Genomic DNA, 27,510 nt, shown 5'->3' on the forward strand with positions numbered 1-27,510 from the left:
AATATAGAACATAAAAAGTCCCCTACTTAATTCTTCGTTAGTTGTCTTTTTCCATGGCACTAAAATCTGTCTTATACCAAAGTATGAGTTCAAATTAAGAAAAACATTACTGAATATATAGAGAGAGCTAAAAAAAATCAAGTCCTTGATGAAGTGCACAGACATTCCTGGTCAAAGCAGGGGCAAGAAACTGGGTCTCGGTGGCAGCTGGCATCTATTTCCCTCTAAGCAAGCAGGGCTTCGTGTTGAAGTCGGGGGCTTTCTCGCTTCCTCCCTTCTTCACACCACCCCTCGCGTTGGCGGCTTTATTTCGGTCTGCCACATGTAACAGGGTTGGGACCAGCTCTCGGATCTGCCACTTTCCTTGTGGGAGGTATCAGTTCGGTTTAAGAGCGAGTGGGAAAGGCAGCGTCTGATTTTGCAAACACAACTGGCACGCACAGATATTTTTATTCCCTTGCCTTCCCACCAAATGGTCTAAGCTCTCAACCACCGAGCATAAGGTGAGGTGAAACACCCAGATTAACCCAAGGCTGCAGGCGGGAGGCCCTACAGTCTTCACCAAGGAGTTAATCCTGCTATCCCCCACTGCACTGCTGCAGCCCCGTGGGTAAGAAGATGCCTTGGATGTGCCAAATGTTTCCCCCGCTCCACTGCTGTAGGCATCCGAGGTTTGCCTAATTTTTGGTCACTACGTGAGGCTCAGCCCCAAAGCGGTTGTTCTGCACTCCTCCAGCAGTGCATGCTCACAGAGTAATCTTTCCACATTGCATTTTTTCACCCAAAAATAAAATCTCAAGGCTGGAAGCTCCTTGAGCTCCTTTCCTGCTCCCCTGGGGGCAGGGAGCACTGTGACTCCTGCGCTGGGCTGCCAGAAAGGCACGGCCCCAACGAGACAAAGCAAGCAAACCGGTGTGGTGTTTTATCCCGGGGCTTAACAAAAGGAGGCTGCCCGTCAGCCTGCTCTAACAGGATGCCTTACAGGAGCATTTAGCATTAAATCAGAGCTGCTCCTGGCCGTGCATTCCCTGCTGGCTCCCCAAAACCCAGGGCCACCTTGTTTTGGTCCCTAGGCGTGCCTGGCAGGAGAGCAGAGCTGTTCACTCAGGTGATTAGTTATGCAAATAAGTGGAAAAAAACACCTAAAATCAACGCTGAAGGTGAAGTACAAATGGGATTAATTTCCCAAACTGCAGAGCCTTCGAGTGCTACTGGAGTCAGCAGCAGCATCTACAAGTACTCAGCACATTTGGAAGAAAAAAAAAAAACACATCAATACTTTGATGGATTATTTTTTCTGTATGGAAATGCTACTTTAATGTAATTTCCCTAGTGTATTTAAAATGACAGCATACATATCTTTCTTCTGATCCAAAGTAAAGTTTTTTCACATCTCAAAGCCAGCTGAAAACACTTACAACCTACGAATGCAAAACCCTGGAAAACAGAAGTAAAATCTCCCTATATATATACACTCAGCTTTTTCCTGCAAGTGATCGGGACTGACGGAGGGCTCTGGAGTTTTCAGTTGTGGCAAAAATGGTGACAGTTCTTCAGCGACTACAGGAGAATCCAGAAAAATTAATCCCTAATCTGCCTTCTGCTTCTCGTGCTCAGCACATGGGGTCTCTGCCTTCCCAGCACTCTTGGAGCAGGCTGTGAAGGAGAAACAGCTCCGTGGTGCAATAAAAGTTGAAGCAATTTAAGTAATTCCCCTCCACCCCCGCCAAGAAAAAAAAAAAAAAAGATGGAGGGGGAGAAGGGGACAGACCCACATTGATATCTGCAGGGAAGAAAGCCAAAAGCATTCCTCATTAAACTCCATTTAAACACTCCCTGTGCAAAATGGTTACACGATGCAAGAAAGCAGCAAGACGAACTTCATTTCCAGGGAAAAGAAATACCTGGTTAGAAAAAGTAGTTTGAATGAAGCCGGCGGAGATCATGTGGACGTAATCCTCAAAGCTATTTCCAGCTAGGCAACAGTAATGAGAAAAATTCTTCAGCTAAAGAAGCGGGTTACTTTTGAGCTGCATTCCTTTCCATCTAGGTTTACCCTCTTCTTCCCTTCCCCAAAATATCCTACACCTAGGGAGCAAAACCACAGAAGTTGTGGGTTTTTCTTTGTTTTGTTCTGTATTTGGTTTCTGTTTAGGAGCAACTGTTTCATAACCATAACGTTCGCAAGCGCTGTTTGCTTTTCAGACAGATGTTGCATTGTAATTCCATCCAAATGAGATTTTTTTTTTTTTTTTTTTGATTAGGGAACAAAGCTGATAAGAGCAAAACCACTGGGGCCAGACGAAATCTGTGGGAGTTCTGATGAACTGGCTTGCAAGCTTGCCTGAAAGCAGCAAGACTGCCCGGTTGCACTTCCAGGACAGATTCAGCAGCAGCTGCTCTCTGCCTCCTTCTCCGAAATAAGCCTTGGGCAGACGTCCTCTCGTCATGCATCAGAGGGCTGGGGTCTAAAAAGCTCCTGGGGACAGAGGCGAGAACGGAGAGTGGCTAATGGGAGCAGGACGCTGTGGACCCGCAGGCTCACGGCATGCAAGCCCTTTCCCCGTGAGCCCACACTCACCGAGTCTGCACAAACACGTCATGATGCAGAAGGACCTCCATGGCCTGAAACGAGGCTTGTTAAAGAGGAGATAAGGGGAAAAAACCCACCCCCAAACGCCAGGGGGAAACGATGGGCCCAGAAGGTCGCCTTCCTGCACAAAGGGAAAAAATGCCGGCTCGGAGGCAATCTGCGCTGCATTAATAGAAGCCAGAGAGCCAGCAGCTGCTCTGCAGATGCCACTTTCCACATCTTTACTGCCAAAGCAACCAACTCAGGACTCTGAATTTCCATTAATCTTCTCGGGCACTGATGGGCCGCAGCAAGCAATTTGCACAGTCCCCTCCGTGCATCCTGGGCGTCTGTGGAGAGCCCGCGGAGAACGACGGCGCTGGGGTTAACTAAGCCTGACTCTGATGGAAAGCAGATGCCATTTAATTATTTGGGGGGGCTTCTACTAATTATAACCCGTGGAAGTATATTTTATAGTACACCAAAGAGCAGAACTAACAAGAGCCCAAGGCTACTAGCACACAGATCCTCCAGTGCCATTAATAGTGTAGGAGTGGGCAGGCCATCGGGCCACTTCAACAAGGAGAGCCCTCATTTCTGCCGCTAGAGTAAGTCCTGCACTCAAGGAGTAGCATGGTGTTAGCTCAGGCTCCTCTGCTACCTGAGCTTTTCACCAAGAAAAAAGGAATAATTAGAAATTAAGATTAAACGTGTGTTAATCCTGAAGCTTCTTCCCTAGCCTTCGGCCTCATGAACACAGCATCACTCCCATATAACGCAGCTTTTGGCAGCTGTTTTTTTTTTTTAAAGCTGTTTCACATTTTCTGTAAGAGCCCCTGAATTACGTAACAGGATCTTGGTCAAAAATGAAGAATTTTAAGCATCTTTTTCCCCCGTCTGCATGGTGATTTTAGAGGAATCTAAACCACGAGGCTCTTCTAAGCCATTAGTTCCCATTCTGCTATGTTTGGAAGAAAATACTTTCGACGAAGGGTGAGGTAGGAGGTAATGGCAGATATCCAGATAAGTTCATTTCTTTGGTACATATGCGATCATTTCTCAGAAGAAAAAAAAATCCAAATGACCTCGATTTTTGTGCCTGAAGTTCACTTTTCACAGCATTTTAAACGCACCACCACCCCAAACGCTCTTCAGATCTAATACATGCAACAATCCCAGGAAATTCCTTTTGGTTTACTCTCTACTTACAAAGAAAGTAAAGATGAAAGACAGATGAAATTCATTTCTCTTAAATTCTTTCAATGGCATGCAAGCAGCCCGGGCTCTAAATACAGTGCTAATTATGGGTAGCAGGCCTTTTTCTATTTACATGGCCGGGCTAGAAGTTGCAATGTGGTGTAGGGACTACAAAAATTCCTGGCTTAATAGGTAACGCTTGTGGCCCTTCCCTGTGAAGATGCTGTCTGTGAGCAGGGGACCACGATGGGGTTAAAATGCACATTGAGGCATGAAGAGTGAGATTTTAAATCACCTGTAGTAAAGGCTACAGTAATTTTACCTCTAAGTTAAAAAATGCCACGGGCATCATTCTCCCCGAGTTTTTATATTCACACTGAGGCTTACCACATGAAAAGCTGTACCTGGGTATCAAGAGGGAGCAGAAACAGAAGCAAGGGTTTGTGTAGAAAGGTAACTTGCTGTCCTTCATGGGAAGAAAAGCCAGCCTGGCTCTTCAGGTATCAACCCATGGCAGGAACTCCCAGCTGCCCAGGTTAGCAGCAGTTTATACATCACTTGCTGTACTCAGCACATCTTTAACGTCAGGGAAAAAAGCCTGGAGAACTCCTGTGCAAGCGCCTTGCCTCAAAGCCCTTTTCCTTCAGGGTCGGGTGAGGAATGACACGCTTCCAGATTTACAACTGAAACTAGACTCCTGTCGTGCCTCTCCACCTTTAACTTGGCCCAACACGTCGCTTTCCTGCTGCTGAATAAAGACCTCAAGTCCCTCATCTCCTTACACCTCAGGACTGCTCCTCTGGCAGACGGGGATGGCAGCAGACAGCAAGCACGAGTTTGGAGGCTTCACCCTGCCTGCCCCGCAGCATCGCGGCTTTGCCAGACACCCCAGCACGCGTGCAGCCTGGAGACTGTCCTGCTCACTTGAAATCCCCCAGAAATGACAAAACCTGACGTGCCAGGTAGCAAAGAAAGGATTTTTTTTGCACAACAGTTTCCTCCCTTAACAGGAGACGCACGGCTGGGGCTTGCTGAGGTGCGGAGGGGCTGGCCTGAACTCTTAGCGCGCTTCTCCCCCTTCTCGAGCGAGCCCTGGCGTTCTGACCAGATGCTGGGAGCCATTCCAGCTCCATCTGTTCGAGAGTTTTGAGTTGTGCAACATAAATTTTACTTTAATGTGTGGTAATAATGACCTCCGAAACCCCATCTTGCCTCTTTCAAATGCGCGAGCTGAAAGCCAGCGTTCCCATCCGTTAACACGTTAAGTGCTGCGGGGTGCATGTTAATGCTGTTTATGAAGATTAAGCCACGCAAATTCCCATCAGCACTAATGCTGGTTTCATGACCTAATCGCCAAGAAACGCAGAAAAACGTATCTTTGAGAAGTGCAGGGCTCCCTCCTGCACTCCCTATCCACGCCCGTCTGATCGCTCCCACCTTCACCCATCCCACGTGCATCCATCCTCATTAGGTCTCGCAAGCTGGGCAGGTTCAGGACAGGTCAAGCATCCAGACTAAATGCTTTTACAAATGTTACAATGTGCTACAGAAAGTCTCTGGTGCTTCATTAAAGTGAGCTTTCTATCCTAAGGTAATACCAAGTCAGTGCTAGGGTTTGTCAAAGAGTTTGAAAATCTTAAACTTTGCTGAGAGTTACTCTTTTGGCACTCCTGCACATACATCTGGACGATCTGCTTTAACAAACCAAAAACAAATGTTGGCTGGGCTGGCTTTCTGTATTTCTGCTTTTTTCACAGCCAACCTATCTCCTTTCACCTACTTTTTCAACGGCAAAATAGAGACACAAAAGCTGATGAACCAAGTGTTTTCAAATGTAAATCTCAATTCTCCTGTGAGAAGGCAGAAAGTGGTGTATTTTCCTCCCACAGGATGCTCCCCCCAATCTTCGTTGCTTCATTCTAATTCATGTCCTAGCAGACAGAGAGAAGCACTGAAGTGCTGCTTTCTAGGTGATGTATTATTATCATAATACATGTTATTTGTGTTCGCAAGCACATACTTACAGAGAGACTTTTCCAGGTGGCACATGTTATTCAACGCTTTTTCTTTTGCGAGTAAATATCCAGCTTGGGAAAGAAACAGCATAATGGTTATTTCTTTCCTTTCTGGAAAGATCTTTGCAGAGGTCAAGGTCACGGAAGCAGGAGCCGTGCGAGTGGCAGACTTTGTCAGAAACCAAGGAGGGGGAAGAGTCAGGTCCTAAGGCAGGTTCACACAGAAACAGCCATTCACACCGAGCCCCGATTCCCAAAGGAGCAGGTTTCCTCTTCATGCTCTCTGGCTTCCTTTATCCTAAGACCGATCTGAAAACCAGACGGCTTCTTTCTCTCCCTGCCACAGCCCCCATCCTCCCAGAGAGCCCCTCAGCCTGCCGACTGGACCTTCTGCTCCCACTCAGCCTGCACCGCCACGCAGAAATCAGCTTGGGGCTCCACCAGGCCGAGACAGCGGCGTGTTTCATGCCATTCCTCTCAGTTTACAAACTAAGGTCAAATACGGCAGACAATGGAGCAACTGAATGCTAAGCATCATTTCCCCAAATTATTCAGCTCCTAGGACAGAGCTGCTGTCTGTACACCCAGTTACCCACAGCATAATGCTGTCCTAAGGCAGGGAGAATGAAGTCACACTCAAGGCCTTTGAGGTAAAGGAATTTTTCTTGTGAAGTGTCACCGGTAGCAGCAGATGAACAACAAAGCAGCCCTTTACTCTTTTGATGACGATGTGATTTAACACATTGGGTACTGAGTACTGCACCAAAGCTTGCCTTTTTGCTTATTGTAGCAGTGAAGGAGACAAAGGGATACAAAAAAAAACTCAAAGAGATGCTTCCACCCAAAAAAATATTAAAGAAACTAATGATAAAAAAGAGGTAATAATTATGTGCAACACAATCCTGTGCATATCAAAATGTAAATGAATTTATCCAGTCACTTGCTTTGCATTCAGCAATCACGCACAAACCTTCGTCCTCTGGGACTCCGTGGCTCTGGAAGCCATGCTCACAGAGACGATGATGGACACAAAGCCCTAAGTCTGCAGCAGACCCAGAGGATTACCACACCTCTAATTTGAGATTCTCTGCATTTACTGATCCCAGCATCTCACACTAACCACTGAGGGGGTGGAGGGGCATCAAAGGAAAAGAAGATATTCTTCCTTCAGTAACTTAGAAAGTCGTAAGTTTCAGAGGAACCAAGTGACTAACGAAACAGGATGAAGCTTGATATAGAGCAGCTGATAACACATATTGAAAAAAACCCTGTGCCACGTTTTCAAAGCTCCAGCTGGATGCAGTGAAAGAGGAGAACCAGCGATCACTCAGGACGGATTTGCCTGCGATGAATAAAGAACAACAGAGATAAGGCCAAAGCACGATGAAATCACAATTTATTTTGTTTAGGGCGGGGAGCCCAGACTTTTCCCACTGGCCTATTTCTAAAATAAATAGGAAAAACTAACCAACAGTCACAAGCTATAGAGAGTTCAACAACCAAATGGATTTAGCCAGGGGTTCCAAACTCCTAATTCTAATAGCTGGCACTGGAGTCCTTCATCCAGTTCTGGCTTGCCTTTCACTAATTTTTCAATAGCTCTAAACAGTCAAAGAGAATCATATTTTGGGCTTAAGAGTTTTGGAGCAGGGGAGAATCCAGACCTCCTCTTCCTTCCCACATAATGTAACAGATAGACTTAATCTAGTTTCCTCAGCAGGGCTCCCTGCCAAAATATTTAGTCATTTTTAGTCTGTTTGCTTTTGATACAATTATATGTTTCTGTTTTGTCATATCCTTATCTGATTCAGTTAGATATTTGTTCAACATGAGTGTTATGGAATGGGGTTCACTATTTGTGTGCCTGCTCCCAAAGCCCTCCAAGCATCACACTCCAGAACACACACATCCAAACCTCCCCTGTGCTCACACACACAAACGAGGGCAGATTTAGATAATTGCCATATGGAAAAACTAATATGCCCAAGACATCCTGTAAAAGAAGACAATGAGATTGCTAAACTCTCGAGCAGTACATAAATAGAAGTTTCAAGGCTTTTATTTGAGGAAGAGATCAGATCATCCAGCATTCTGTTTGGGCAAATTTGTGTCAAAATGACATTCCAATTTCAGCAGCATACATAAAACCGCACAATTATTTAGCACCGTACAGATTTTACATAACTCTTGAAGTTACTGACTCAATTCATTTCCCTTCCTCCTATAAGACAGATTAATCTGAAATGAATTAAGACAGGCAACCAGAAGTAATGTTACCATAGCCAGTAAACATTCTTTAAACTGCGATATCACTAAGCTGCTTAAAATCCTCACTATCATCGTATGCCGCATCTGCTCAATAATTACTAGCTCTCAAACCACAGATTATGAATATATATTTTGTATGGCAACACAACACGCAAAGCGGCACAGGTAACAGCCATCCCCAATGCCAAATATTCATTTGGCATAGTACTGAATTTTTCAGACACAAAATGTGAGCTGCCCCCTCGCACAGGCAGATGCTCTGAGCTTTGAAATCAGGATTCTCATCCCGTCTTTAAAAAAAAAGAAAAAGAAAAAGAAAAAAAGAAAAAAGGACATCAAACCATCGCGTGCTCACTGCCAGCAATGAGAAACCCACTGGAAAGCAGTGGCAGATCCCAAGGCATCAAAGCAGCACTTTGCTACAGGAGGCAGAAATATTTCACACAAAGAAAGACAAGCTACATTACTAAGGGCAGGAGTGTTTATCTTCATTACAATTCATTGCAGTTTATTAAGATGAACAAAAAACAATGGACAGTACCTAGAGTGGGGTGGGGAAGGAAGGAAAGGAGATATTCCTCTCACTTAAAAAAGAAAGAAAAAAGGCTTTAAATTTTGAGACTAAGACAAGAAGCTCTTTGGGAAAAGGTCTGTTAATTCCTGTAGGACTGTGGTGCTGTCGTGGTTTAGTCCTCTACACCTAAAGGAAATGAAAGTGTTTAACAACAACCCCACAACTCCAGACAAGTCGAGGATAAAAAATAACCACCTCCACCCACAAGCACTTTGGTTTAGAAAAGGTTTCCAGCTGCACTGTGGCACTGTGCACTTAAGAGAGTTTGGTCTAGTAGCAAGCAAATCATCACTGGAGTGTGAAATGCTTGCTGAGGCCTGATTCTGGTCATATGTAAAACTGCATTAACTGCAAAAATAATAAATAAAAATAAAAAATAAATGTCCCAAACAAAAATCATACTGTTCAAAAGACAGACACAGAAAACGGCATGGAATAAGAATAAAGAGAAATTTGTTTAATAAGAATGTTTCATTTCTACATTTAAAATTAATTTCTCTCAGCTTGCCAAAGAAATATTTATCTCCAGGATCTTAATTCATGATGTCTCAGTCTATACAGTGAGAGACAGCAAAGAATCAAAGGAAGAAATAATTGGCAATGCAACAGTTCCCAGTCCTCATTTGGTTTGTCTCCTCCATCAGTATCTTGCACATACATGTTCTAATACCTGACATCGGAGGCATCTGAATGCGCTTTCAATCTCCGAGAAGAATGCAAGAACATAAGAAAATAGCTGTCTTCCACCTGGGCACTTGTTTATGCTCTGCTTATCAGATTGTTTCCCTTTAATGTAAAAAAAAAAAAAAAAGAAATTAATTTAGTTAGTCACACAGAACTTTTAGTTACTGAGGTGAACTCAGACTACTGGGAAGTTTTCAACCTCTTGTCAGAACTCATTAAGAAAAATGTAGCCAAACACCCCAAGATGCATAGGTTTAGAAGGAAACAGAGCTATGCTATTAACTCTTTGGTTTCAGGATGTTCCAGTAGCACACGGAGCCTCGTCTCACAAAAAGGCTTTTGAATGCAAATGTCACGGAGTTAAAATTTCAGGTAGGACCTGAAATACCTTTAAAGTGTAGTTCTGGAAGAGACTCAAAAGAATCACAGAGAACACAGGCCTACAAGCTGCTTTTTTCAAAGCCAACTCGTACCATTTAATATCAAGTAAAATTATGAATGGCTGGCACGGCTTTGCTGAATGGGTGTGCTTGACAGGACTTCAAATATGCTATTGCACAAATCAAAAGCAATGGACCATGTAAATGTTTCAACAAAATAGGATCAATGCTTGATATAAAGTTACTTAGCCAGTGCTCAAAGTAAAAGAAAATTACAGTCTACAATGAGAATATTTAAGAAGATGATAATTCCCCTACGAAATAAGTCCTCTCTTACTGTTGTCCCTTCTCTCACAACAATAATTAATTTGGGATAAAGGACGAAACTCTGTAAGGACTCCCCGGTGGAATACCGCTTTGTCATTACCCACTATAAAGAGTATCTGCCAAACAAAGGCCTGGAAGCAGCTCAGCCCCAAGCTTTTGATGAAGTCCTCTAGCACATTTTAAGGAGCTGAGAGCACCCAGCCGCTATTCACCCACCCCTCCCGTGCAGATAAAACCTTACCTGTCTTGCCCACCCATTTGGTTGCTGCATGCCAGATTTGGTTTAGGCTGACATATCTGTGACTAAAGATTTGAGGATTTCAGATGATTTGGAGGGGGCATGGGTGGAGGGGGGAAGCTTCTCCTTTTCCGTGTTTCATTAGAAATTATTACGGTTACAAAAATCCAACAAGAAAATTTCACTTCATTAATCCAGCAGACAGAAAAATATTAATCTTTTTTTTTTTTTTTTCCTCCAAATATACGACTGCAAAGCTTTAGACAAAAGACAAGCAACTAATCCCTGTTTAAAATAGCTTGCTTTGTCTAAAATACATGTGCCCCTTGGCATTAACTACTTCAGATCTCAGGGGCTTGAGGTTACTTCAGGATTCGGTAACTAATGGAGTAATTATATTACTGGGGGCTCAAGCAACAACCTCTACATAGTTTAAATATCTTCCTGTAACTGCTGGGTGATAAACTACATTACACATCCTCCAGAAAGCAATATATTCTGAATGCTCAGACAATATTTATGAGTTTGTTTCAAAGGTTTCTGATTTTATTTAGGGTGTTCAAAGTGTATAGGCATAGTCAAAGCAATACATTTAAAACCCTGCCATAAATCATTCACTGTGCAAAAGCAAACTTTCATTAAGAAGAAAGCCCTTAATTGGTGAGAACTTCCTGAATGTAAACTGTCACTGTGGATACCACCTCTCGAGCCTTTCTTGTAGCAGATGGTCATTAACTTGCAGCAGAACGGGCACCCCGACCGCCCGGACCCCCGGCTCTGCTGCACCACCCGGTCAGTCCCAGACCGCCTTCCCCTCCCAGGGGACCAGCTCGTCCAGGCCCCAAATGCAACACCTCAATTCCCCATATCAAGGGGCTCCCAGCTGAACCACTGAATAACCATTAGCACAGAGACCCAAGCCCTCTTTACCATTATTCAGATTTTTCTCTACTGCATGTTCTTCAGTTCATGCATTTAACTTGGCAACGTAAATAGGTATTTACTTAGGGGTGTTAAGACTTGACTATTAAGATTTCAGCCATCTCCATGTAAAACAAGGTTTAAGAGAGACTTGGAAAAGGCACTAACTGACAGCCCTCCAGGATGTGAAGCCAAATTCCCACCACTTCCTCCTGAAGGCCTTTTCACACCTGGGTGAAACCATTCACATTTTAATTTACGTGCTTTGACCTCACCGACTAGAGTTGATTTGCCTTCCCTTTCCTGGCTGCTCTAGCTGAAGGAGTCCCAGGGCAGGCTGACACTGCCCAGCAAGGGACCCAGCAAGGATCCTTTCACATGCAAGGATCCCCAGGGCAAACCCAGGTAACACTATCTGGTTAGCCCGGAGGAATTTTGCAAGTGAGGGTTGAAAGACAGAGATGTTGAGAACCACAGAGAATGACAGAATCCAAAACTTCTTCCGAGGACAAGGAAGAAAGGCAACTTTAACACACTGCAGTGGAAAAGAAATCCAGAAGATTCCTTCAAGCTAATTGAGCAATAAACAAGAGAGGAAATACTGCCTTCTGAACCCAACAGAAAGTTTCAAAACAGGGGCATTCAGTTTTACACATCACAACTTTTACCTCAACCCTCTACACCTGGGCACAGTTAAATATCAGGAGAAGGCGATGGCGGGGGAGGAACTACAGATACCAGTGAAGCCCTGCTGTTATTTACAAGTATTTTCAGCAGCAGAAACCTCATCCCTTCACACTTAGCTCCCAGCAAAGAACATTATGGTCTCACCTGGAGGAGCACAGCACTGCCCCCATCCTCCTCCAGCTCTTACACCCCACTAACTCGGTGCTGTGGCCCACGTCCCAGCTGTTTTAATTATCAGGAAAACCGAGCAGTTCTCCTATGCAATGTTGATTAATATCATTTAGGAAGCTGACTCTGTAAGCATCAGAAAAATCAAATTAATTTCATCTACGTTACAAAAATCTTATTTATTTCTTTCCGAAGTACTAACTGGTTTGCTTACCAAGATTTTCCAGCAGCGAACGTCACTCTTAAAAGCTGGTCGCTGACCTTCTTGTGATCCACATTTTTCTTGTGCTGGCCAGAATCTCACTTAGCTTTAACCTCCCTTTGTATCATGTACTTGGGAAAAAATACTCTGCAACAGTCGTACTCTTGACAATGCTATCATTCTCACAAAACGTTGCACACAGCCTTATCATCTGCTGTGGTGGCCGTGCTGGGCAAAATCGCCTTCCAGGGCCAATTTCACTATTACGAGCACTGAGGAAAACTTCCAACTCCTTGTACGGCCACAGCCTATAATGTAACATTTGCCAGCATAAAGCACTTAGGTATTTTAATATAGACTGCAATTCATGTAATATAAGATCAAACAATGCAGAATGTGAGTAGAAGGGGGAAGTCCAGTGGAGTAACAGCAGTAGATTGAGCACCATCCACACAGAACAAACAAAGACAGTGCTGCCGGTCCCGGCCCAGTCCCCGAGGAGCTATGGTCCATGCTGCTGAACAGGCACCGGCGTAAAAGCTACCACTCAGACAAATTTGATAGTGTCTGTTCAAGGGAGAGATCTAGGCTTGAGCAGGGATGGCTCCCAGATGTGTCACTGCTGAGAAGGAAAACCCAGTCAGGTGAAAAGATTTAGGTCACCTGCATAGCAGGCCTAGGAAAATTCACCCTGGCTGCCTGCCCTGCAGGTGACCTACTGAAAAAAAAGGCTCAAATTTACTCTCCAGACAGACAGCTTTTTACAAAGGAAACTGCAGATTACGGCTCCGCTGGAAATTACTACTTTGGAGATTAGTACATGCATACACATACATGTACGCACAGGCACCCGTGCCTGCAGTGGGTGGAAAGGCCGAGGGCTGCCCAGGCTGCAGTTCTTATCGCAAACACGACTGGCGGCAGCTACCCCATCTTGGCACAACCACCGCTCTCGCCAACACGGCCGCCAGGTCTGAGGTGGCAACGTGAGGCATGGCAGCCGCGGGCCACCTGCTCCTGGCCCTCATGGACCGGCTGCGGAGCCATCGCGGCCTGCAGGCAGCGGCATGGCCCCTGGCCGGCCTTCGTGCTGGGGCAGGGAGGAAACGTGCGGGGAAAGCTGACACCGGGTGTCATCCAGGAATTCGCTTGATAGCAGCCCTGTGATCAATTGCCCGGGGGAGTGGACTTTTTAGGAATTATCAAGGAATGCAGAGGCAGCCAGAAAGCTCCCTCTGAAGTCTCACAGCAGCCAGTGAGTGACCTGCCTAAATGCCAAGGTGACAGATGCCTGTGCCGGGGCGCCGTCCTCTCCTCGTGGCCTGGGGGGCTCGCAGCCAGGGCAGAACAGAAAGGCTTTGATGCAGTGCATGGGATACATTTCAGTGGGCACCTACCACCTACTACAGAGCTGTCAGACCGCTTTGTTAGTATGGCCAAGCCTTTTAATAGCAAAACAAGAAATTCTCTTTATTTCATTTTAAGTTCTTCTCAAATCAATTTTGATGACAAACTCATCTACAAGGACTTGGTTCCCTTCCTCTGCTAAAATGACAGCTTTCAAAATGTCATCTGCAGCAAGGTACATCAAAAGCAAGCTTCATTTGCTGGGTTTTAGACAGCCTTTATTTGTTCGGTGGTATTTGTTTTACATTCTTTAAAATACTTCCCATCCCTCTTCACTTTTACATTGTTATGTCCTGTAATGTCATAGCTACCGCTGGGCTGGGTTTTCAAAAGGAGTCTGCTCTGCCATAAACTCATCCCTGCTTAAATCAACAGCAAATACTTCAAGGCCTTTGATCAGCAGTCCTCTAGGAATTAACAATGGTGAGAAACTTCAACTATGAATATTTATTTCCAAATTTCATTGCAAATATTCATTTTCAAAGTTTTAAAAACATTTCGGTGCCCCTTCTTCACAGAGCAAGCAACGTCAGAGTGCAGCTCTGCTTTGGTTGGTCTAATTTGCAAAGGTGCCATTTTCCCAGTGAAAACATCCGAATTTTTATTTATTTTTTTCTGAATATTCAACGAAGCTACACCTTGCAGACAGGGCGAAGTAGTGCAGAGTCCAGCAGAAGAAATATTTTCTCTCATTCACAAACTGTTTTAAAGGTCTCGTCATCACAACTTTCCTGCAACAAACTGGCATAATTACACACCGACCTTTGCACGGCCATGGGGGAAAGACTGGAATACCACACAGCCTCTGATATACTGAACTGCAATGTTTTGAAGAGACAAGAAAATGAGTTTTCTAGTTATTTATGTAAGCAATTCAGAAAGCACATTTACTGGTTTCTCATCTCAGAGAGATTTTATTTTGTGGGGACTTTTCAAGGACAAAGGTTTCAATTCCAGTGCTTTACCCAGGAAAAGAAAAGCACAAAAGATAAAAACCCCATAAAATTATTCCAGCTACAAAAAGCACTGGACCGCTTGCTCACGCAGGTAACTTCTTGGCATCTCTGGCACACAGAGGGGCCCAGGTCAGCTATATTATGACAGCAGCATTTACTGTTTTGTCTCACATTTACAGAGCTCCTGATGGATGCTGAGCTGCCCGCGCTGCATGGCATCCTCCCCCAGGCACCCACAGCCGCTGCCTCCGGAAGATGAAACACTCCTGCTGCAACAAGGAGTCAATAATGAGACAGAAGAAAAGTCGACTCACATTTCCTTCAGGCAAATTGGAGGGAGGACTCGAGTTCACAGAAAGGTTTGCAACGGAAGGCAGGAGGAAAAACGACCGATAAAATACACCCGCAGAACCTTCCAGGATGCAGTTTATACGTTCTCACCTCAAACACAAGTACTATATCCGAATGGGGATCTCCAAACATTTGCACACTGGAGCTGCAAATGTCAGAGCCAGGCAGAGGCACCATTACAGCCACTCACACTGCACTGATGAGGGAGAGTACTTGTACCCACACCAGGCCCAGGACACACTGACATCCTGCTATTTTTAGGGAATAATCCTGCCACTCTCAGAGGTGGCTTTGCTTAAGGAATATGCGTAGACGTCTCCCTGTTTTAGAAAGGGGCATTGAGCAGCATTTCCCTCAGCTGCAGGAGCCCCCAGCTGGGCCCTGCCCTCCCCACACGTGTCCAGGACCTAGCTTTCTCCACCAAGCCCCAGCTTTTTGCTTTGATGGGGTGGTGGAGTAACTGTGAAGGGACAAAGGAATTGTCTCCCTTGCTCCTCTTCCTTTCCAAAAATCACCCTATACTTGATTTACAGCAGTTTCCTCACCAGTCTTCCCTGCTTTTATTCTAAATCATTACAGTCTCCTCACAGCAGCCTTCACAGTCTCCCTGCTCTTATTTCCCCAGCCCCAGGCGAGCATGGCTGCACTTCACAGTACCCCATAAGCCGAATATACGGGCGTGAATCGTTTCTGTGCTGCTCACTGCCTCCATCAGCCAGCACCACCAGCCACGTAAGCCCCAGCAGTGCCCTCTCCGCCTTTCCTGAGAGCATCAGAGACCTGAAAGCAGGGCTGTGAGGCTCCTTTGCATTTCCCCTTCCTTTTCAGTTTCCCGCACTGTAATTAACACCAGGCATGGCAGACAGATAAGTGACAGGGGGTGGAAAGTGGCAGTGAGGTGCTGGCCTTGCTGCCCGTAATGGCGGGGTCCTTCCCAGAGCCATGGCGCATGGGGTGGAGGTTGGCTATTAAGGGCCACACGAGCCGCGAAGCCAGAAATCACTGAATTGCAAATATAAAGAATTAGAAAAGGCACCATAAACAACTCCACCTTTACAGTGACAGGAAGGACATACTCCAGCAGTCTTTAAGCATCTGCACTGATGACCTGGGTAGCGCAGCAGAGAGATGCGTGCCCACTCAAAATGGAGGCCAAGGGTGTCTGAAAGTGTTGGATGTAGGGGAAAAAAAACCTCGTGTAAGGACTTTTCTAGAAAATCCGAGTTATAAAGCAGCAGATAGAAAAGTCCTGTGTCGCATTTTCAGTATCACAGCATCTTACTACCAGAATAGTCCCATTAAAAACAACTGGAGTATTCATGCAGTCAGGTATTACTGCACCCAAGTAAAGAATAGCACGATTGTTCATCATTAAACAGACAAAATATGTATCTGAGAGAGTATTTAGCAAAGCAAACTGAGAGGTTTGCAGAAGATTACTGGAGAGGATAAATGTACTGGAGAGAACTGAAGGAAAAAAAAAAAAAAAAAAAGCCTGTTCAGAAAAACTGGGAGGTAGAACTGAATTCCCCCTTCTCAATATTTCTAAGGAATACCATTGCAAAGTTTTGACAATTATGAAGCACGTTAGCTAATCATGGAAATTCATCAAGTATGTCAGAAGTGACAAGGAAAGAGTACTTGACTGCTAAAATTGGATGAACCACAAAACCTCCTGACAATCACTTACATAAATCACAGGAACATATCCATCATTTGACACAGAAGGTGTTTCCAGAGAGTAATATTTTCATGCCAAGAACAAGAAAGTTTGTATACCTCATTTGGAATCACACCATATTTTGATTATTACCATATCAAAGCATTTCAGTGAAAAAAAAAAAAAAAAGGGTTATATTTTGGTGGCATAAAACTGAAATATTTGCAAATGAAGCAGAGGAATTTCACGTCCACACAAAGGCAGCACAAAGGCAGGTCACAAGACGCACGCCAACAAATGAAGGTTGAAACTTGCATGTAAGTAGGGAGGAATGACAGTAAACACGCATGTTTTAGGCAGCAACACTTCAATCAAGGAAGTAACATTAGATTACAAATGTTAATCCTAAATGGTTTACTACGTTAGTGGAACAAAAGAAATGAGGCAGAAAGTTTATTGCATTTTGTTTCAAGGACTGTACGTGTGACATTACAGCACATGAAAAGTTAAGAGCACGTAAGTGAGAGCAATTGTAATTTGCTGTTTTCAAGTGTTAGGTTTTGGTTCTGCATTCGTAACTGGAAATGTCCTAATTTAGTTTATTTTGTTGGTGTTGTGTTTTTTTTGTTTGTTTGGTTTTTTAACTTGTGTCTCCTTCAGCTCCTCCTAAATTATTCCAGATATGAATTTATAACATCATTAATATGAAATTGCATTTCTTCCTACCACAAATATATAACCAAGGAAACAAACTGCAATCTACTTGAAGATAAAAGTATTGGTTTTTTTCTTCAATAAAGGAAGCCCTGATCACCTCATGTACATTCTCCAGAGCTGATCCCACCCAGAGGTGGAACTGCTCTTAAATATTTGGCACAGGGCACTCTGCATTACTCCCATTGCAGCAACTAACTGATTCCCTTTTCCATAAATCCCCCAGTATAGAGAAAGAAACAGCATGTGGACTAACTGGTTAGCAGCTGACCAGCTTCAGCATCAGATAAACAAGGTATGGGTTTCCCTTCAGGAGGGAATGGCACACGACACAGTAGGTTGTTCTGTATATAAGGTAACAGAAAGACACAAGGAGCAGCAATAAAATACACACCTTGACACATTATTCCAAGAAGGAATAATCTGCCATCCACAGCGTCTTTCCTTGCTTCTGTAATATATATTTTTTCTTATTCAGTCTAATAGTAGCTCTCAATATCACACCATGGAATTTTATTTAATATCATGCTTTGTCAATATCCCATGGACTTTGAAGATGTCAATGATAGCTTTAAAAATAGCACACTTGTTCTGTTCTCTACCATTCTTGAAATGCTGTCAAGAGATATATTGATAATTAAATCTCTGTGTACATCAAAAGACATCCCTCAGCCAGGTACAATGCACACACTCCAGCAGTACAATTAGTCTGAGATGGCATCCTAGATTTTCTAGCTAACAAGGTCAAAAGAGAAAAGATGGAAAATAACACCTATTCAACTGCAACCATTGCTGGCATAAGCCTGTGAATATGTTTGCTCTGCTTCTTATTTAAATCATAAACTTGTATTACTAGTAGGAGAAAAGGATAGATATTGTAGTCCATAAGTAAAATACAGGACATTTAAAAACTGATTGTAGAGCTATATTTCACATGCCCAGCATGACTAGTAATCACGCAGCAGTTCTTCAAGTAAAAATTTCTGCATGGTTGCCACCTACTTGACAATGAAACAAAAAATAGGCTGTCCCAGTAAGACATCTGCATATAATATCATGTGCAAGTTACCTTGGTTACCAGCATCATAGGCAGGTGAGTATTTTTAAAACAGCATATCTTCAATTATTTTAAAACAATATTTGCCAAAAAACGTGCTCAGTTAGATCATCAGCCACGTACCTATGTGTAAGCTCGCAGGAGCATGGTAAGCAGCTGTAACTCTTCAACAGTAGCAGCACTGGTTATGGTCACACAAAGGAAACAAAAGAAGTCACTGATATTTATACTTTAGTCTGTTTATGCGACATTATTTTACAAAAGTGGATAAAGCTGAAATCCCGCTTCTTTGGATGACCTGCAGGGAACCCAATATAATACAGCTCAGTAATTTTGCTGTTTACCTCTCCATAGAGAGAGAATTACGTTTCTGTGTACATGCTGTGATTTACAGTGTTCTGTTTTGTTTGTGCTCAGAGATTCCTATTAAGACCATTAAATCATATAGCCACTGATGGACTTCAATTAGCACTGAAAACACACAAGAAACGCTTTGTTAAAATAAAGTTAGCTGACAAAAGACATCCTCGAATCCAAGTTTTCTCATACAGCAAAACAAATAACCTGATGAAATGAAATACAATGGGGAACTAGTTGCAACCTTAACTACGGAGGAACACCCCAGCAGTTCATAATGAGCGCGGGACTGTCACTTATCCTGAAACTCAGCACCAGGCATTGTCCATCCGCTCCATCAGTTCTTTGTTACCAGCTCCGTGATTGTTTGCAAGCATATGAAATCCAATTAACAGTTTTTAGGAACAAGTATCTGGCCTTTGCTAGGAAATGTAACGAACTCCTGGGAGAGAACTCGGAACCCCTCACTGAATTCCTTTTCATTGCACAAGTAGCCCAGGCTCCTTTCCACCCCCAGCCCCCAGAGGACGGATTTTGTCACGGTCACTTCACTCAGGGCTGAGCCCTCAGAAAAGCCAGAAGAGGCTCAAATGGACAGCCTCAGAAAATTTTGTGCTCCAGAAATTCATTTGAAACAAGGATATAAGGCACAGCTTGAGCATAAATTCAGATTAATCAAGGTCTAAGGGGGTGATAAGAGCTTTAAACTTCCATCACCTTCAGCGTTTGGCAGCACTGTCATCAGAAAACCAAAGCAACTACACAGCAAAAAATTAATTTTGCATTTCTATTTGATAGTCTATCTGCAATCTGCTGCCAATACTGCAAAATTTGGTTTTGTGTTTTTTTACTGTATTAATGTTACATTTAGTCTTAAAACTGTTAACAGAAGTTAAAGAATTAAGGTTAAATTAACGATGAAAACAAGTTAAGAGATACATAACATCTTACAACCCAAAACAACCCTTACTGCTGTCTTTACTTTCCATAAGAAATAAGACATTTCTTTCCCAGTTTCTCCAAATAGAAGTTCTCAGAGATTAGTATTTTTGCTACACAAACTCCTATCTAGTAATTATAATAGATTATTTTTTTGTAACAAGACAACACAGATTTTTTTCCTTTATATAAAAAAATAAACAAAAACAAAAAAAAAATCACTTAAAACACTTGAAAAAATTGTAGTCAAAGTTCTGAGAGGGGGGAAAAAGCAACAAAAATGAGTATTTCCTTTTTACCTATCTTCTTTCTCACAAACAGCTGAAAAACATTTGCGAAATACCAGTTTAAAAAAAAGCTTACATTAGTTGGCTTGGTCCAAAACGATGTAGTATGCTTTTAATTAGTGTAAAATAAATTCTTCATGTGCTTTTAAGAATAATAGAGGGATTCCAAGAGCAAAATAAATTTGTGCAGTAAATGCACAAAAGGAACTTTCAAACCTTTATACCGATCATATAAACCCCGGCCACTGGGCACGGCGTTCTCCCTCTTGTGCAGCCCTGGAGGGAACGGCTTCTTAATGTTTTAAGCAATGCATCCCAAATCAGACAATGCCGGTTCTTAGCAGAGATTATGGGAAATTAGTAACACAGCCAAGGACCATATAACACGGACGTCCTAAATGCTGAACTACTTTCTGAACAGCCGGCAGTGGGAGGAAGGAGCCTCCCGGAATGCCAAGGAATTAAATTTGCCTGTCAGCAAGAATGCACTGGGTTTTGTTTTAGATGGAGGGTTACAAAAAGGAGCAAGGGAATGTGGCCAGACCATGGCCCCCTGGTCCTCAGCTTAGAAAGAGACCTAGCTAATGACTGTAATTTTTCTTTTTGCATCTAAACTGATGAAAACATGGCCTATTTAGACCTTTGGGAGGAAAAAAAAAAAAAAAAAAAAAAAAAGCTCCAGAATAATGCAGGTAAATTCTTAACTGCACATAGTGTTAGCCACTGGAGATCCACAGGTAACCAGCAGTGAGGAGCGATGCAGAAGGAAAAATTAGATATATTTCTGCTCAAGTGGCTAAGGGGAACTTCAACAGAACATACTCCAATATTCCAATACAAAAGGAAAAGCAAAACAATGGATATTTTAATTGCAATAATCTCTTAAATATCTGCTTTCTCTGAAAGCAACAGTACACATTCCACCCAAAATTAGCTGCAAGCTTGTGAGTGTGTTAGTTTCCTACACTTGCCTTGTGGTATTCATCAGAAGTAACGCAGGTCTTTAAGAAGGTACCCAGCGTGCGTTGTTTGGCCTTGTGAAAACACCACCAGGGAAGAGCAACATTTGACTCAGAATTGCCACCTCATTGCAAGGAAACGGCCATGCCTTCTTTTACAGGCACGCACTTTAACAAATCTCTGTCTAGTTCAAATAAACCAACTGACCTAATTAGCAGACCACAAACCGCAGGACAGACAAGGCAAAAACTTCCCTGGCAAGCGTGTCTGCCTTTCCATTGGTGACTAGGACCACGCTAGGTTAATTGCCTTAAAAATGTGCTACAGAGATCATACTTTGACTCGGTATCTAGAAATACAACTTTCCCTTTTCTGGGTATTTTAACTGCGTTACATAAGCAGTAAGAAAAACAGTCCTGAAGAGAAAAGGACCTGGGCAAAGCACCACAACTGGCAGGTAGGGCCTCACACCTTCCTCCTATTTCTTTCCACTGATTTAGCACAACCGCATTAGCAGATGGAAAGAAGACAAAGATTTATTTGCTCATAAACACCTCTCGAGTCAGCAGCAGACAGCTGCCCTCTGTCTTGGGGAGAAGGCTGCCTTCTGACTGGCACGCCGAATGCTTTTGTCGATATATATTCAGTGTATTGATATTCGCTGCCTCTCGGCCCCTGTGGTGCCTCTTTCCCACAGCACGTGACGTGAAATCTGACTTCTCCTCAGGAGAAAGCACATACGTACCCACAACGTTGATCCATACGAGCTCTGGACACAGTGAATAATTTCCCCTCCATCATTCTCCCCCTGACATTCGTCATCTGCAGAAGAGAACCCAGACATTTCAAGGCAAGATGCTTCTCGAACCAGCCAACAGCACTGGAGGAACGAGAAACACGCTTTCAAACAAGCGAAACACCCTGATCGGGCATGTGCCCAGGCTCATTTCAGAAGTGGAAGAGATCTGGAGTGAAATTGTGCAATTTGGAGCTCACTCCAGGCCCCCTCTTCCATCTTGTTCCACCAGCTGTAGCTTGAAATCGAGGCAGACTCCAGCTAACAAAGCCATACAATTTAGCTGATCCAATAAAATCATCCAGATGGGAGAGATCCTTCCTCAAATGCCTTGTTATCTTAATTAGATAATAGTTTTTAAAGTTCGTTAGTTCAGGCTGCTAGGAGGCAGACACATACACATGACTCATGGCAATGACTCTCCGGGCAAAGTTCAACCATCTCCTTGCACCTGCAGCTGATTTAGCTGGATTGTTTCTCCCTCCTTCACTCCTTGCCACATCAGCGTGTGGTTACGCAATTTCCCAGAGTGGGGCAAAACTCCACCGCCCCTTTCCCTCCGTGAAATTTATCTCTGGAAAAGGCCTCCCTTGCCTTCCCTGGAATAAGCCTTTCCTTTCAGCCACCCAGCTATCCACGCCAAATAAAAGAGGCTACACATGCTAAGTGAGCCAAGAAAGGAAAAAAGTCCCAGATGATTTAGGAAAGAGTTTTATATGATTACAAAAACTTTCCAAAAACTAATAACTTTCATAGACTAAGCTGCGTCCTACATTAGCAGAATGATTTGTTTTCCATGATCTCCTTTGGTCTTTAGAAAACTCTCCAAAGCAGCACATTTCAGATGGTAATTTGCTTTAGGTCTGTTAATTTTTGCTGCAGAAAATGCTCCTCTTTCCCTTCACAACAGACATTTTAGGAATCTCCTTCTGTTCGCTTTCTGAGATGCTCCACACATTCTCGATGTGCTCCTCTAAGAAAAGCTCCACTGAACACAGCAAGCATATGTAGATGCAACCAGGCTGGGCAAGAGAAAAAAGTACTTAACATTGCCTCAAAGTAACACATTATAAAGACAAAACACAATTACAGTCACAATAACCAGAGTTTATACATAAAAACAATCTGATGAGGGACAAAGTTGTTAAATAAAATCCTGTAACTTCATTAGGGGCCTGTTGCTGGAGTGAGGCAGTCACCACGGCTCTCCTGCCACCTCATTTCAGCTTCCTCAAAGCCAGGCATCAGCTGAAAGCCAGCTACAGAGGCAGAGTAGAAAGGGATGTGTTCCCCCAAATCCAGTTTATTCCATCTGTCCATGGCCACAGTGACCTGCTCTTTTTTTACTGCCCAGAAGAGGAGTTTCGTTGGCCCTCCTGGACACAGGACAGACAAATCCTGACATTCACATTCCAGAAGACTAACCCAGCACCAAAGTCCCCTCTAAATGCCGGCACTTCATACATGTCATACAGAGATGAGATATACTTTCATGTACACATCTCGGCACATCTTGTATCATACAAGCACAGAACGGCTCAGGTTGGAAGGGACTTTAAAGATCACCCAGTTCCAACCCCCTGCCATGGGCAGGGACACCTCCCACCAGACCAGGCTGCCTAAAGCCCCATCCAGCCTGGCCTTGAGCACCTTCAGGGATGAGGCATCCACAGCTTCTCTGGGCAGCCTGTGCCAGGGCCTCACCACCCTCTGAATGAAGAATTTCTTCCTAACATCTAATCTGAATGTAGCCTGTTTCAGTTTAAAGCCATTACTCCTTGTCCTATCCCTACACTCCTGACAGAGTCCCTCCCCAGCTTTCCTGTAGGCCCCTTTCGGTACTGGCAGGCCACTGTAAGGTCTCCCTGGAGCCTCCTCTTCTCCAGGCTGAACAACCCCAACTCCCTCAGCCTCTCTCCGTAATATACTGATGCTGAAAGAAATTACCAATGGAAATAACACTCACCAGGGCACCCTGCTTTCATGACGTGTCAGTGGCACCCAGCCACCACATCCCCAGGTCTGTCAGCCAGATGCAGCAGGTTTATGTCCTCCCTATGCTCCAGAACAGGCATGGAGGAGCATGTCCTATAATATTCTCTACAGCTCACCAATGCCCTATTTGGCACATCTGAAAAAGGAGACTGCACAAGCAAAATAGGAGCTGATCTGGCGATGGAAGCGTAGCAGCAGGAAACAGAACGACTGAAATTCACTTTTTTTATGTGCCGGAAGATGCTTCCCCAAGGAAATAACTCACTTTCTTCTTCACCGCGGAAAAATGATGTGGCAGTCATGAATGAGTAAAAGAGAGAGGAAATAACACAAAAAGAATTGAGCACAGCCTAGAGCCCATTGTGCAAAGCGTGGATTTCAACCTGAGCGGGCTGTCTGGGAGAACTACTGCCACTGGGCTGAGCGAGCTGAAACCACCCACCTGCTGTTTCAAGGCCTCGAGATAACACCCGGCCATAGAATGACTCTAAAGGGAGTTATTATGAAACGAGATTAGCTGCACACACCATGCATACACAACTCAACATACAACATCAGGCCTGCCCTTTTGCGAAAGAACAGTAGTAAGATAATGATAAATTTACTCAGAACATGATCACTCATTTTATTTCTCAGTCTAGGGCATGCAAATCCGAGGCGCTATGTGAACAGCCTATAACAACAATTTATAACCCACAATGATATTTTAATACTTGCTCAAAAGCTAGATCTCCACTTTCTCCCAAGTGGAACTGAAATATATAAGGCCCTTATGCAAATACTGAAGCACTGTTATTTATCTAGAGATCCCAGCTCAACTACAGTAGGCATACAAAAGAAAAATAAAAGCCCTGGCATAAAACAGATCAAAACCTGAAGTTTAGTAAAATAAACAATAGCTGAATATAAGCAAATGGGGAAAATACAAAAAGCTATTCCAAACTTCAGGCTGCCTGGATCTAGATACAGGCTGGATGTGGTGCTTAGGGACATGGTTTAGTGGGTGATGTTGGTGGTAGGGGGATGGTTGGACCAGATGATCTTGGAGGGCTTTTCCAACCCGAATGAGTATATGATTCGGTAACACTGGGTCCATTCTGTGCACCAAGACACCGTCATCATTATTTCAGCCTTTGAATTTTTGTTGTACCTACAAACGAGGATCAAAAGTGAGCATGACCTCCATCCAGTGACCCGGATGCTTTCTGTTCTTGTTGCCTTATTGCCTTGCGCTGTGCCTTGGCCTCTCCATCCTACTGTCTGGATTTGGAAGCAAATCTGTTTTTACTAGTGGGTTAAACTAATATTTAGGGCAGTAACCCCAAAGCCCTGATGAAATACAGGTGCACCCAAGGGGTTCCCCAACTTGCTACAAATCACTCCTGAAGCAGAGCTGTAAACAGCTGATGGTGGTAACATCTGAAAAGGCTGCAGCAAGATGTACCAAATCTCAGGGGCACACGAAAGCCCAAAGAGGGAGGAAAAGATAACTGCCAGCATGCCTTCGGCCAAACAGGACACACACACAAAAAAGGCTGAGCACACCACGAAAAGGCTCAGCCAACGCAAAAATGCTGGTTTTACACTGTTCCCGGCTGGCGGCTGCACCGAGCACCCGTGCTACAAAGGGAGAAACTCAAGGACAGGCTGGAAAAGAGAAGGCATCAGTGGAGGCTGCCCACCTCTGCCACTGCCTTTCTGAACACGGTCCTCACGATTACTTTCACTGCTCAGAAAGACTATGCGAAAGTTCAGTTATTATAAAAGAAAGGTCAGGGTGAGAAGGGAAATCTCATCCGCTGCCAGGTGATTTTGAAAGCTTTCATATTCAGATTTCCACAGGGTAAGAAGAGACTTCGGCTTGAAAGCTTCCCTCCACAAGAGGGAAAGAGCCTTCGCTTGCAAACACCTAAAGCAGAACTCGACCACAGAGCATGACGAGAGCAAAACCAGACCCTGACATCTCGTGGCTGCAGCCCTTTAAACCAACACCTCGCTTCAGCGCCATCCCCGCCACAGGCGCATCGTGTCTCTGGAGGTGTGACCACTCTTCCACTACGCTGCACGCCTCACCTTTGCATCTCTGCAGGGTTTTCTGGTCCATGTTTTCCAGACAGGAGCTGCTGTATTTGTTGAAGAAGAGAGAAATCTGCTTTGGGGCATCCCTGGGGCAAAAATGACGCAGGACAATCAGCTGTCTTATCAGAGAGGTTGGTGGGAAGGGAGGAAGTATCAGAAGAAGCATTACGGGGAATTTAATAAGAAAACAAATATACGGGGGCAAAGTTAACTGCACCTGAAATAATTGTTTTTGCCTTTCAGGTGTTAATAAAAATATATATTTATACTCAGTACAGATATCAAGACAAACAAGCAGCCACGGAGGAGAGTCAAAGGAAAGAGCAAAACAAACACATAAACAGGGCAATTCGGGAAAGGGAATTAGCTCTCATAAAACGTGAAGCATGCTAAACTCTAACATGTTGATTTTCTAATACAAATGTAAATTTTACTTAAAACTTAATTTATTTTCTTTGCATTTTTCCAGCACACACATTACAAGCAAGTTGTTGCTAGTGGGCTTACTCGGCTATGAACACTACACTAACACTACCAGTAAGATCAATCATGCACTAAATTGCTACTGAAAATATACTCTCTCTTCTGGCTTTATTTCTCCACATGGCTGACCTGCTATTTTCTGCTGTACATTTTTTATGTAGGGAGTAACTGCATTTTGAAATCGCCCGCAGCTTAACCATTGGCTTTTCCACAAGGGTCAGTATGAAATATTTTTTCCCATACTCCGATGACACCAAAAGCTGTGGCCAATATAAACAGGCAGGCCTTGGTCAGGTTTTGTTTTGGACTGTGCTGGTTAACCAGGGCATTACAAGGCTCTGAAATGGAACCACGTCCCTTTTTGTCAGTCTTCACTGACAGATGAATGAGCAGTATTTACACTCTTCCCTTCAGAGCAGGCTGATTTCAACCACAGCTCTCACTTACAAGCTAAACAGCAATTACACTTTTTAAAAAACAATGCTATCAGCAAAAAGATAACTATCAACAATCCAGCACCACTACTTGAAAATGAAAAGATGCTTAGAGCTCACCAAGCCTCAGCTGGGCTTTGATTTACCACAGCTAGAAGTCCAGGAGGAACCCGGGCACCCTTTAATGGTTTCCAGCTCATTAAGCAGACACGCATAAGTGAACGTGGGGCTGCAGGGGTAGGGACAAACCCGTGGCAGGTGCTTCTGGTACTACAAATAACTGGTGGACAACCTTAAAATACCTGAAAAGGAAGTTATTTATCTAGTAATTTTATTTTTCAATACATCAACTATTCCTCTCTGTCCCTTTAGGAGATTTAAGCGGCCTGGAAGACCAGGGGGTGTGGGAGAGAGGAGCAGCCCTGTGGTCTCTCAGTTAATATTTACCTTAGCTCTCTAAAGAAATTTTCTGAAGAAAATCATCTTTCCTAAAGAAATCTGGTTTTCTCCAGTGGGATGCTAAAATGTGAGTCTTAAAGACACCTTCATTTTATCCAAAGGCTTTGAGGTGTTGCATTGCTTTGGGTTCGCTCCTTGTGAGAATTCTTTAAATGCTGAACTTAAACTTGGTTTAACAAATTTTGGATGCTCTCATGGCATTGTTTGTACTCTCCCATGGCTTACTGCTGTGGTAACAAGCCTGGTCCACCAGTGTGTGCCTGGGCTGTTTCTAAGAGGAGTTCTCCACTACCTCGTCCAACATCACCATGAACTTCAGGGACCTCAGGCATTTTAAAAACGT

General features: G+C 43.8%; 1 protein-coding gene across 1 annotated transcript in view; it reads right to left on the reverse strand.

Annotated features, from left to right (window-relative positions):
- Positions 1–27,510, reverse strand: part of EXT1 (exostosin glycosyltransferase 1) — a 167,649-nt gene that overhangs the window by 104,186 nt on the left and 35,953 nt on the right. The gene's annotated exons all lie outside the window — the stretch shown is intronic.

This window comes from Aythya fuligula, chromosome 2 (genome assembly GCF_009819795.1).
Source record: "Aythya fuligula isolate bAytFul2 chromosome 2, bAytFul2.pri, whole genome shotgun sequence".
Classification (NCBI taxonomy): domain Eukaryota; kingdom Metazoa; phylum Chordata; class Aves; order Anseriformes; family Anatidae; genus Aythya; species Aythya fuligula.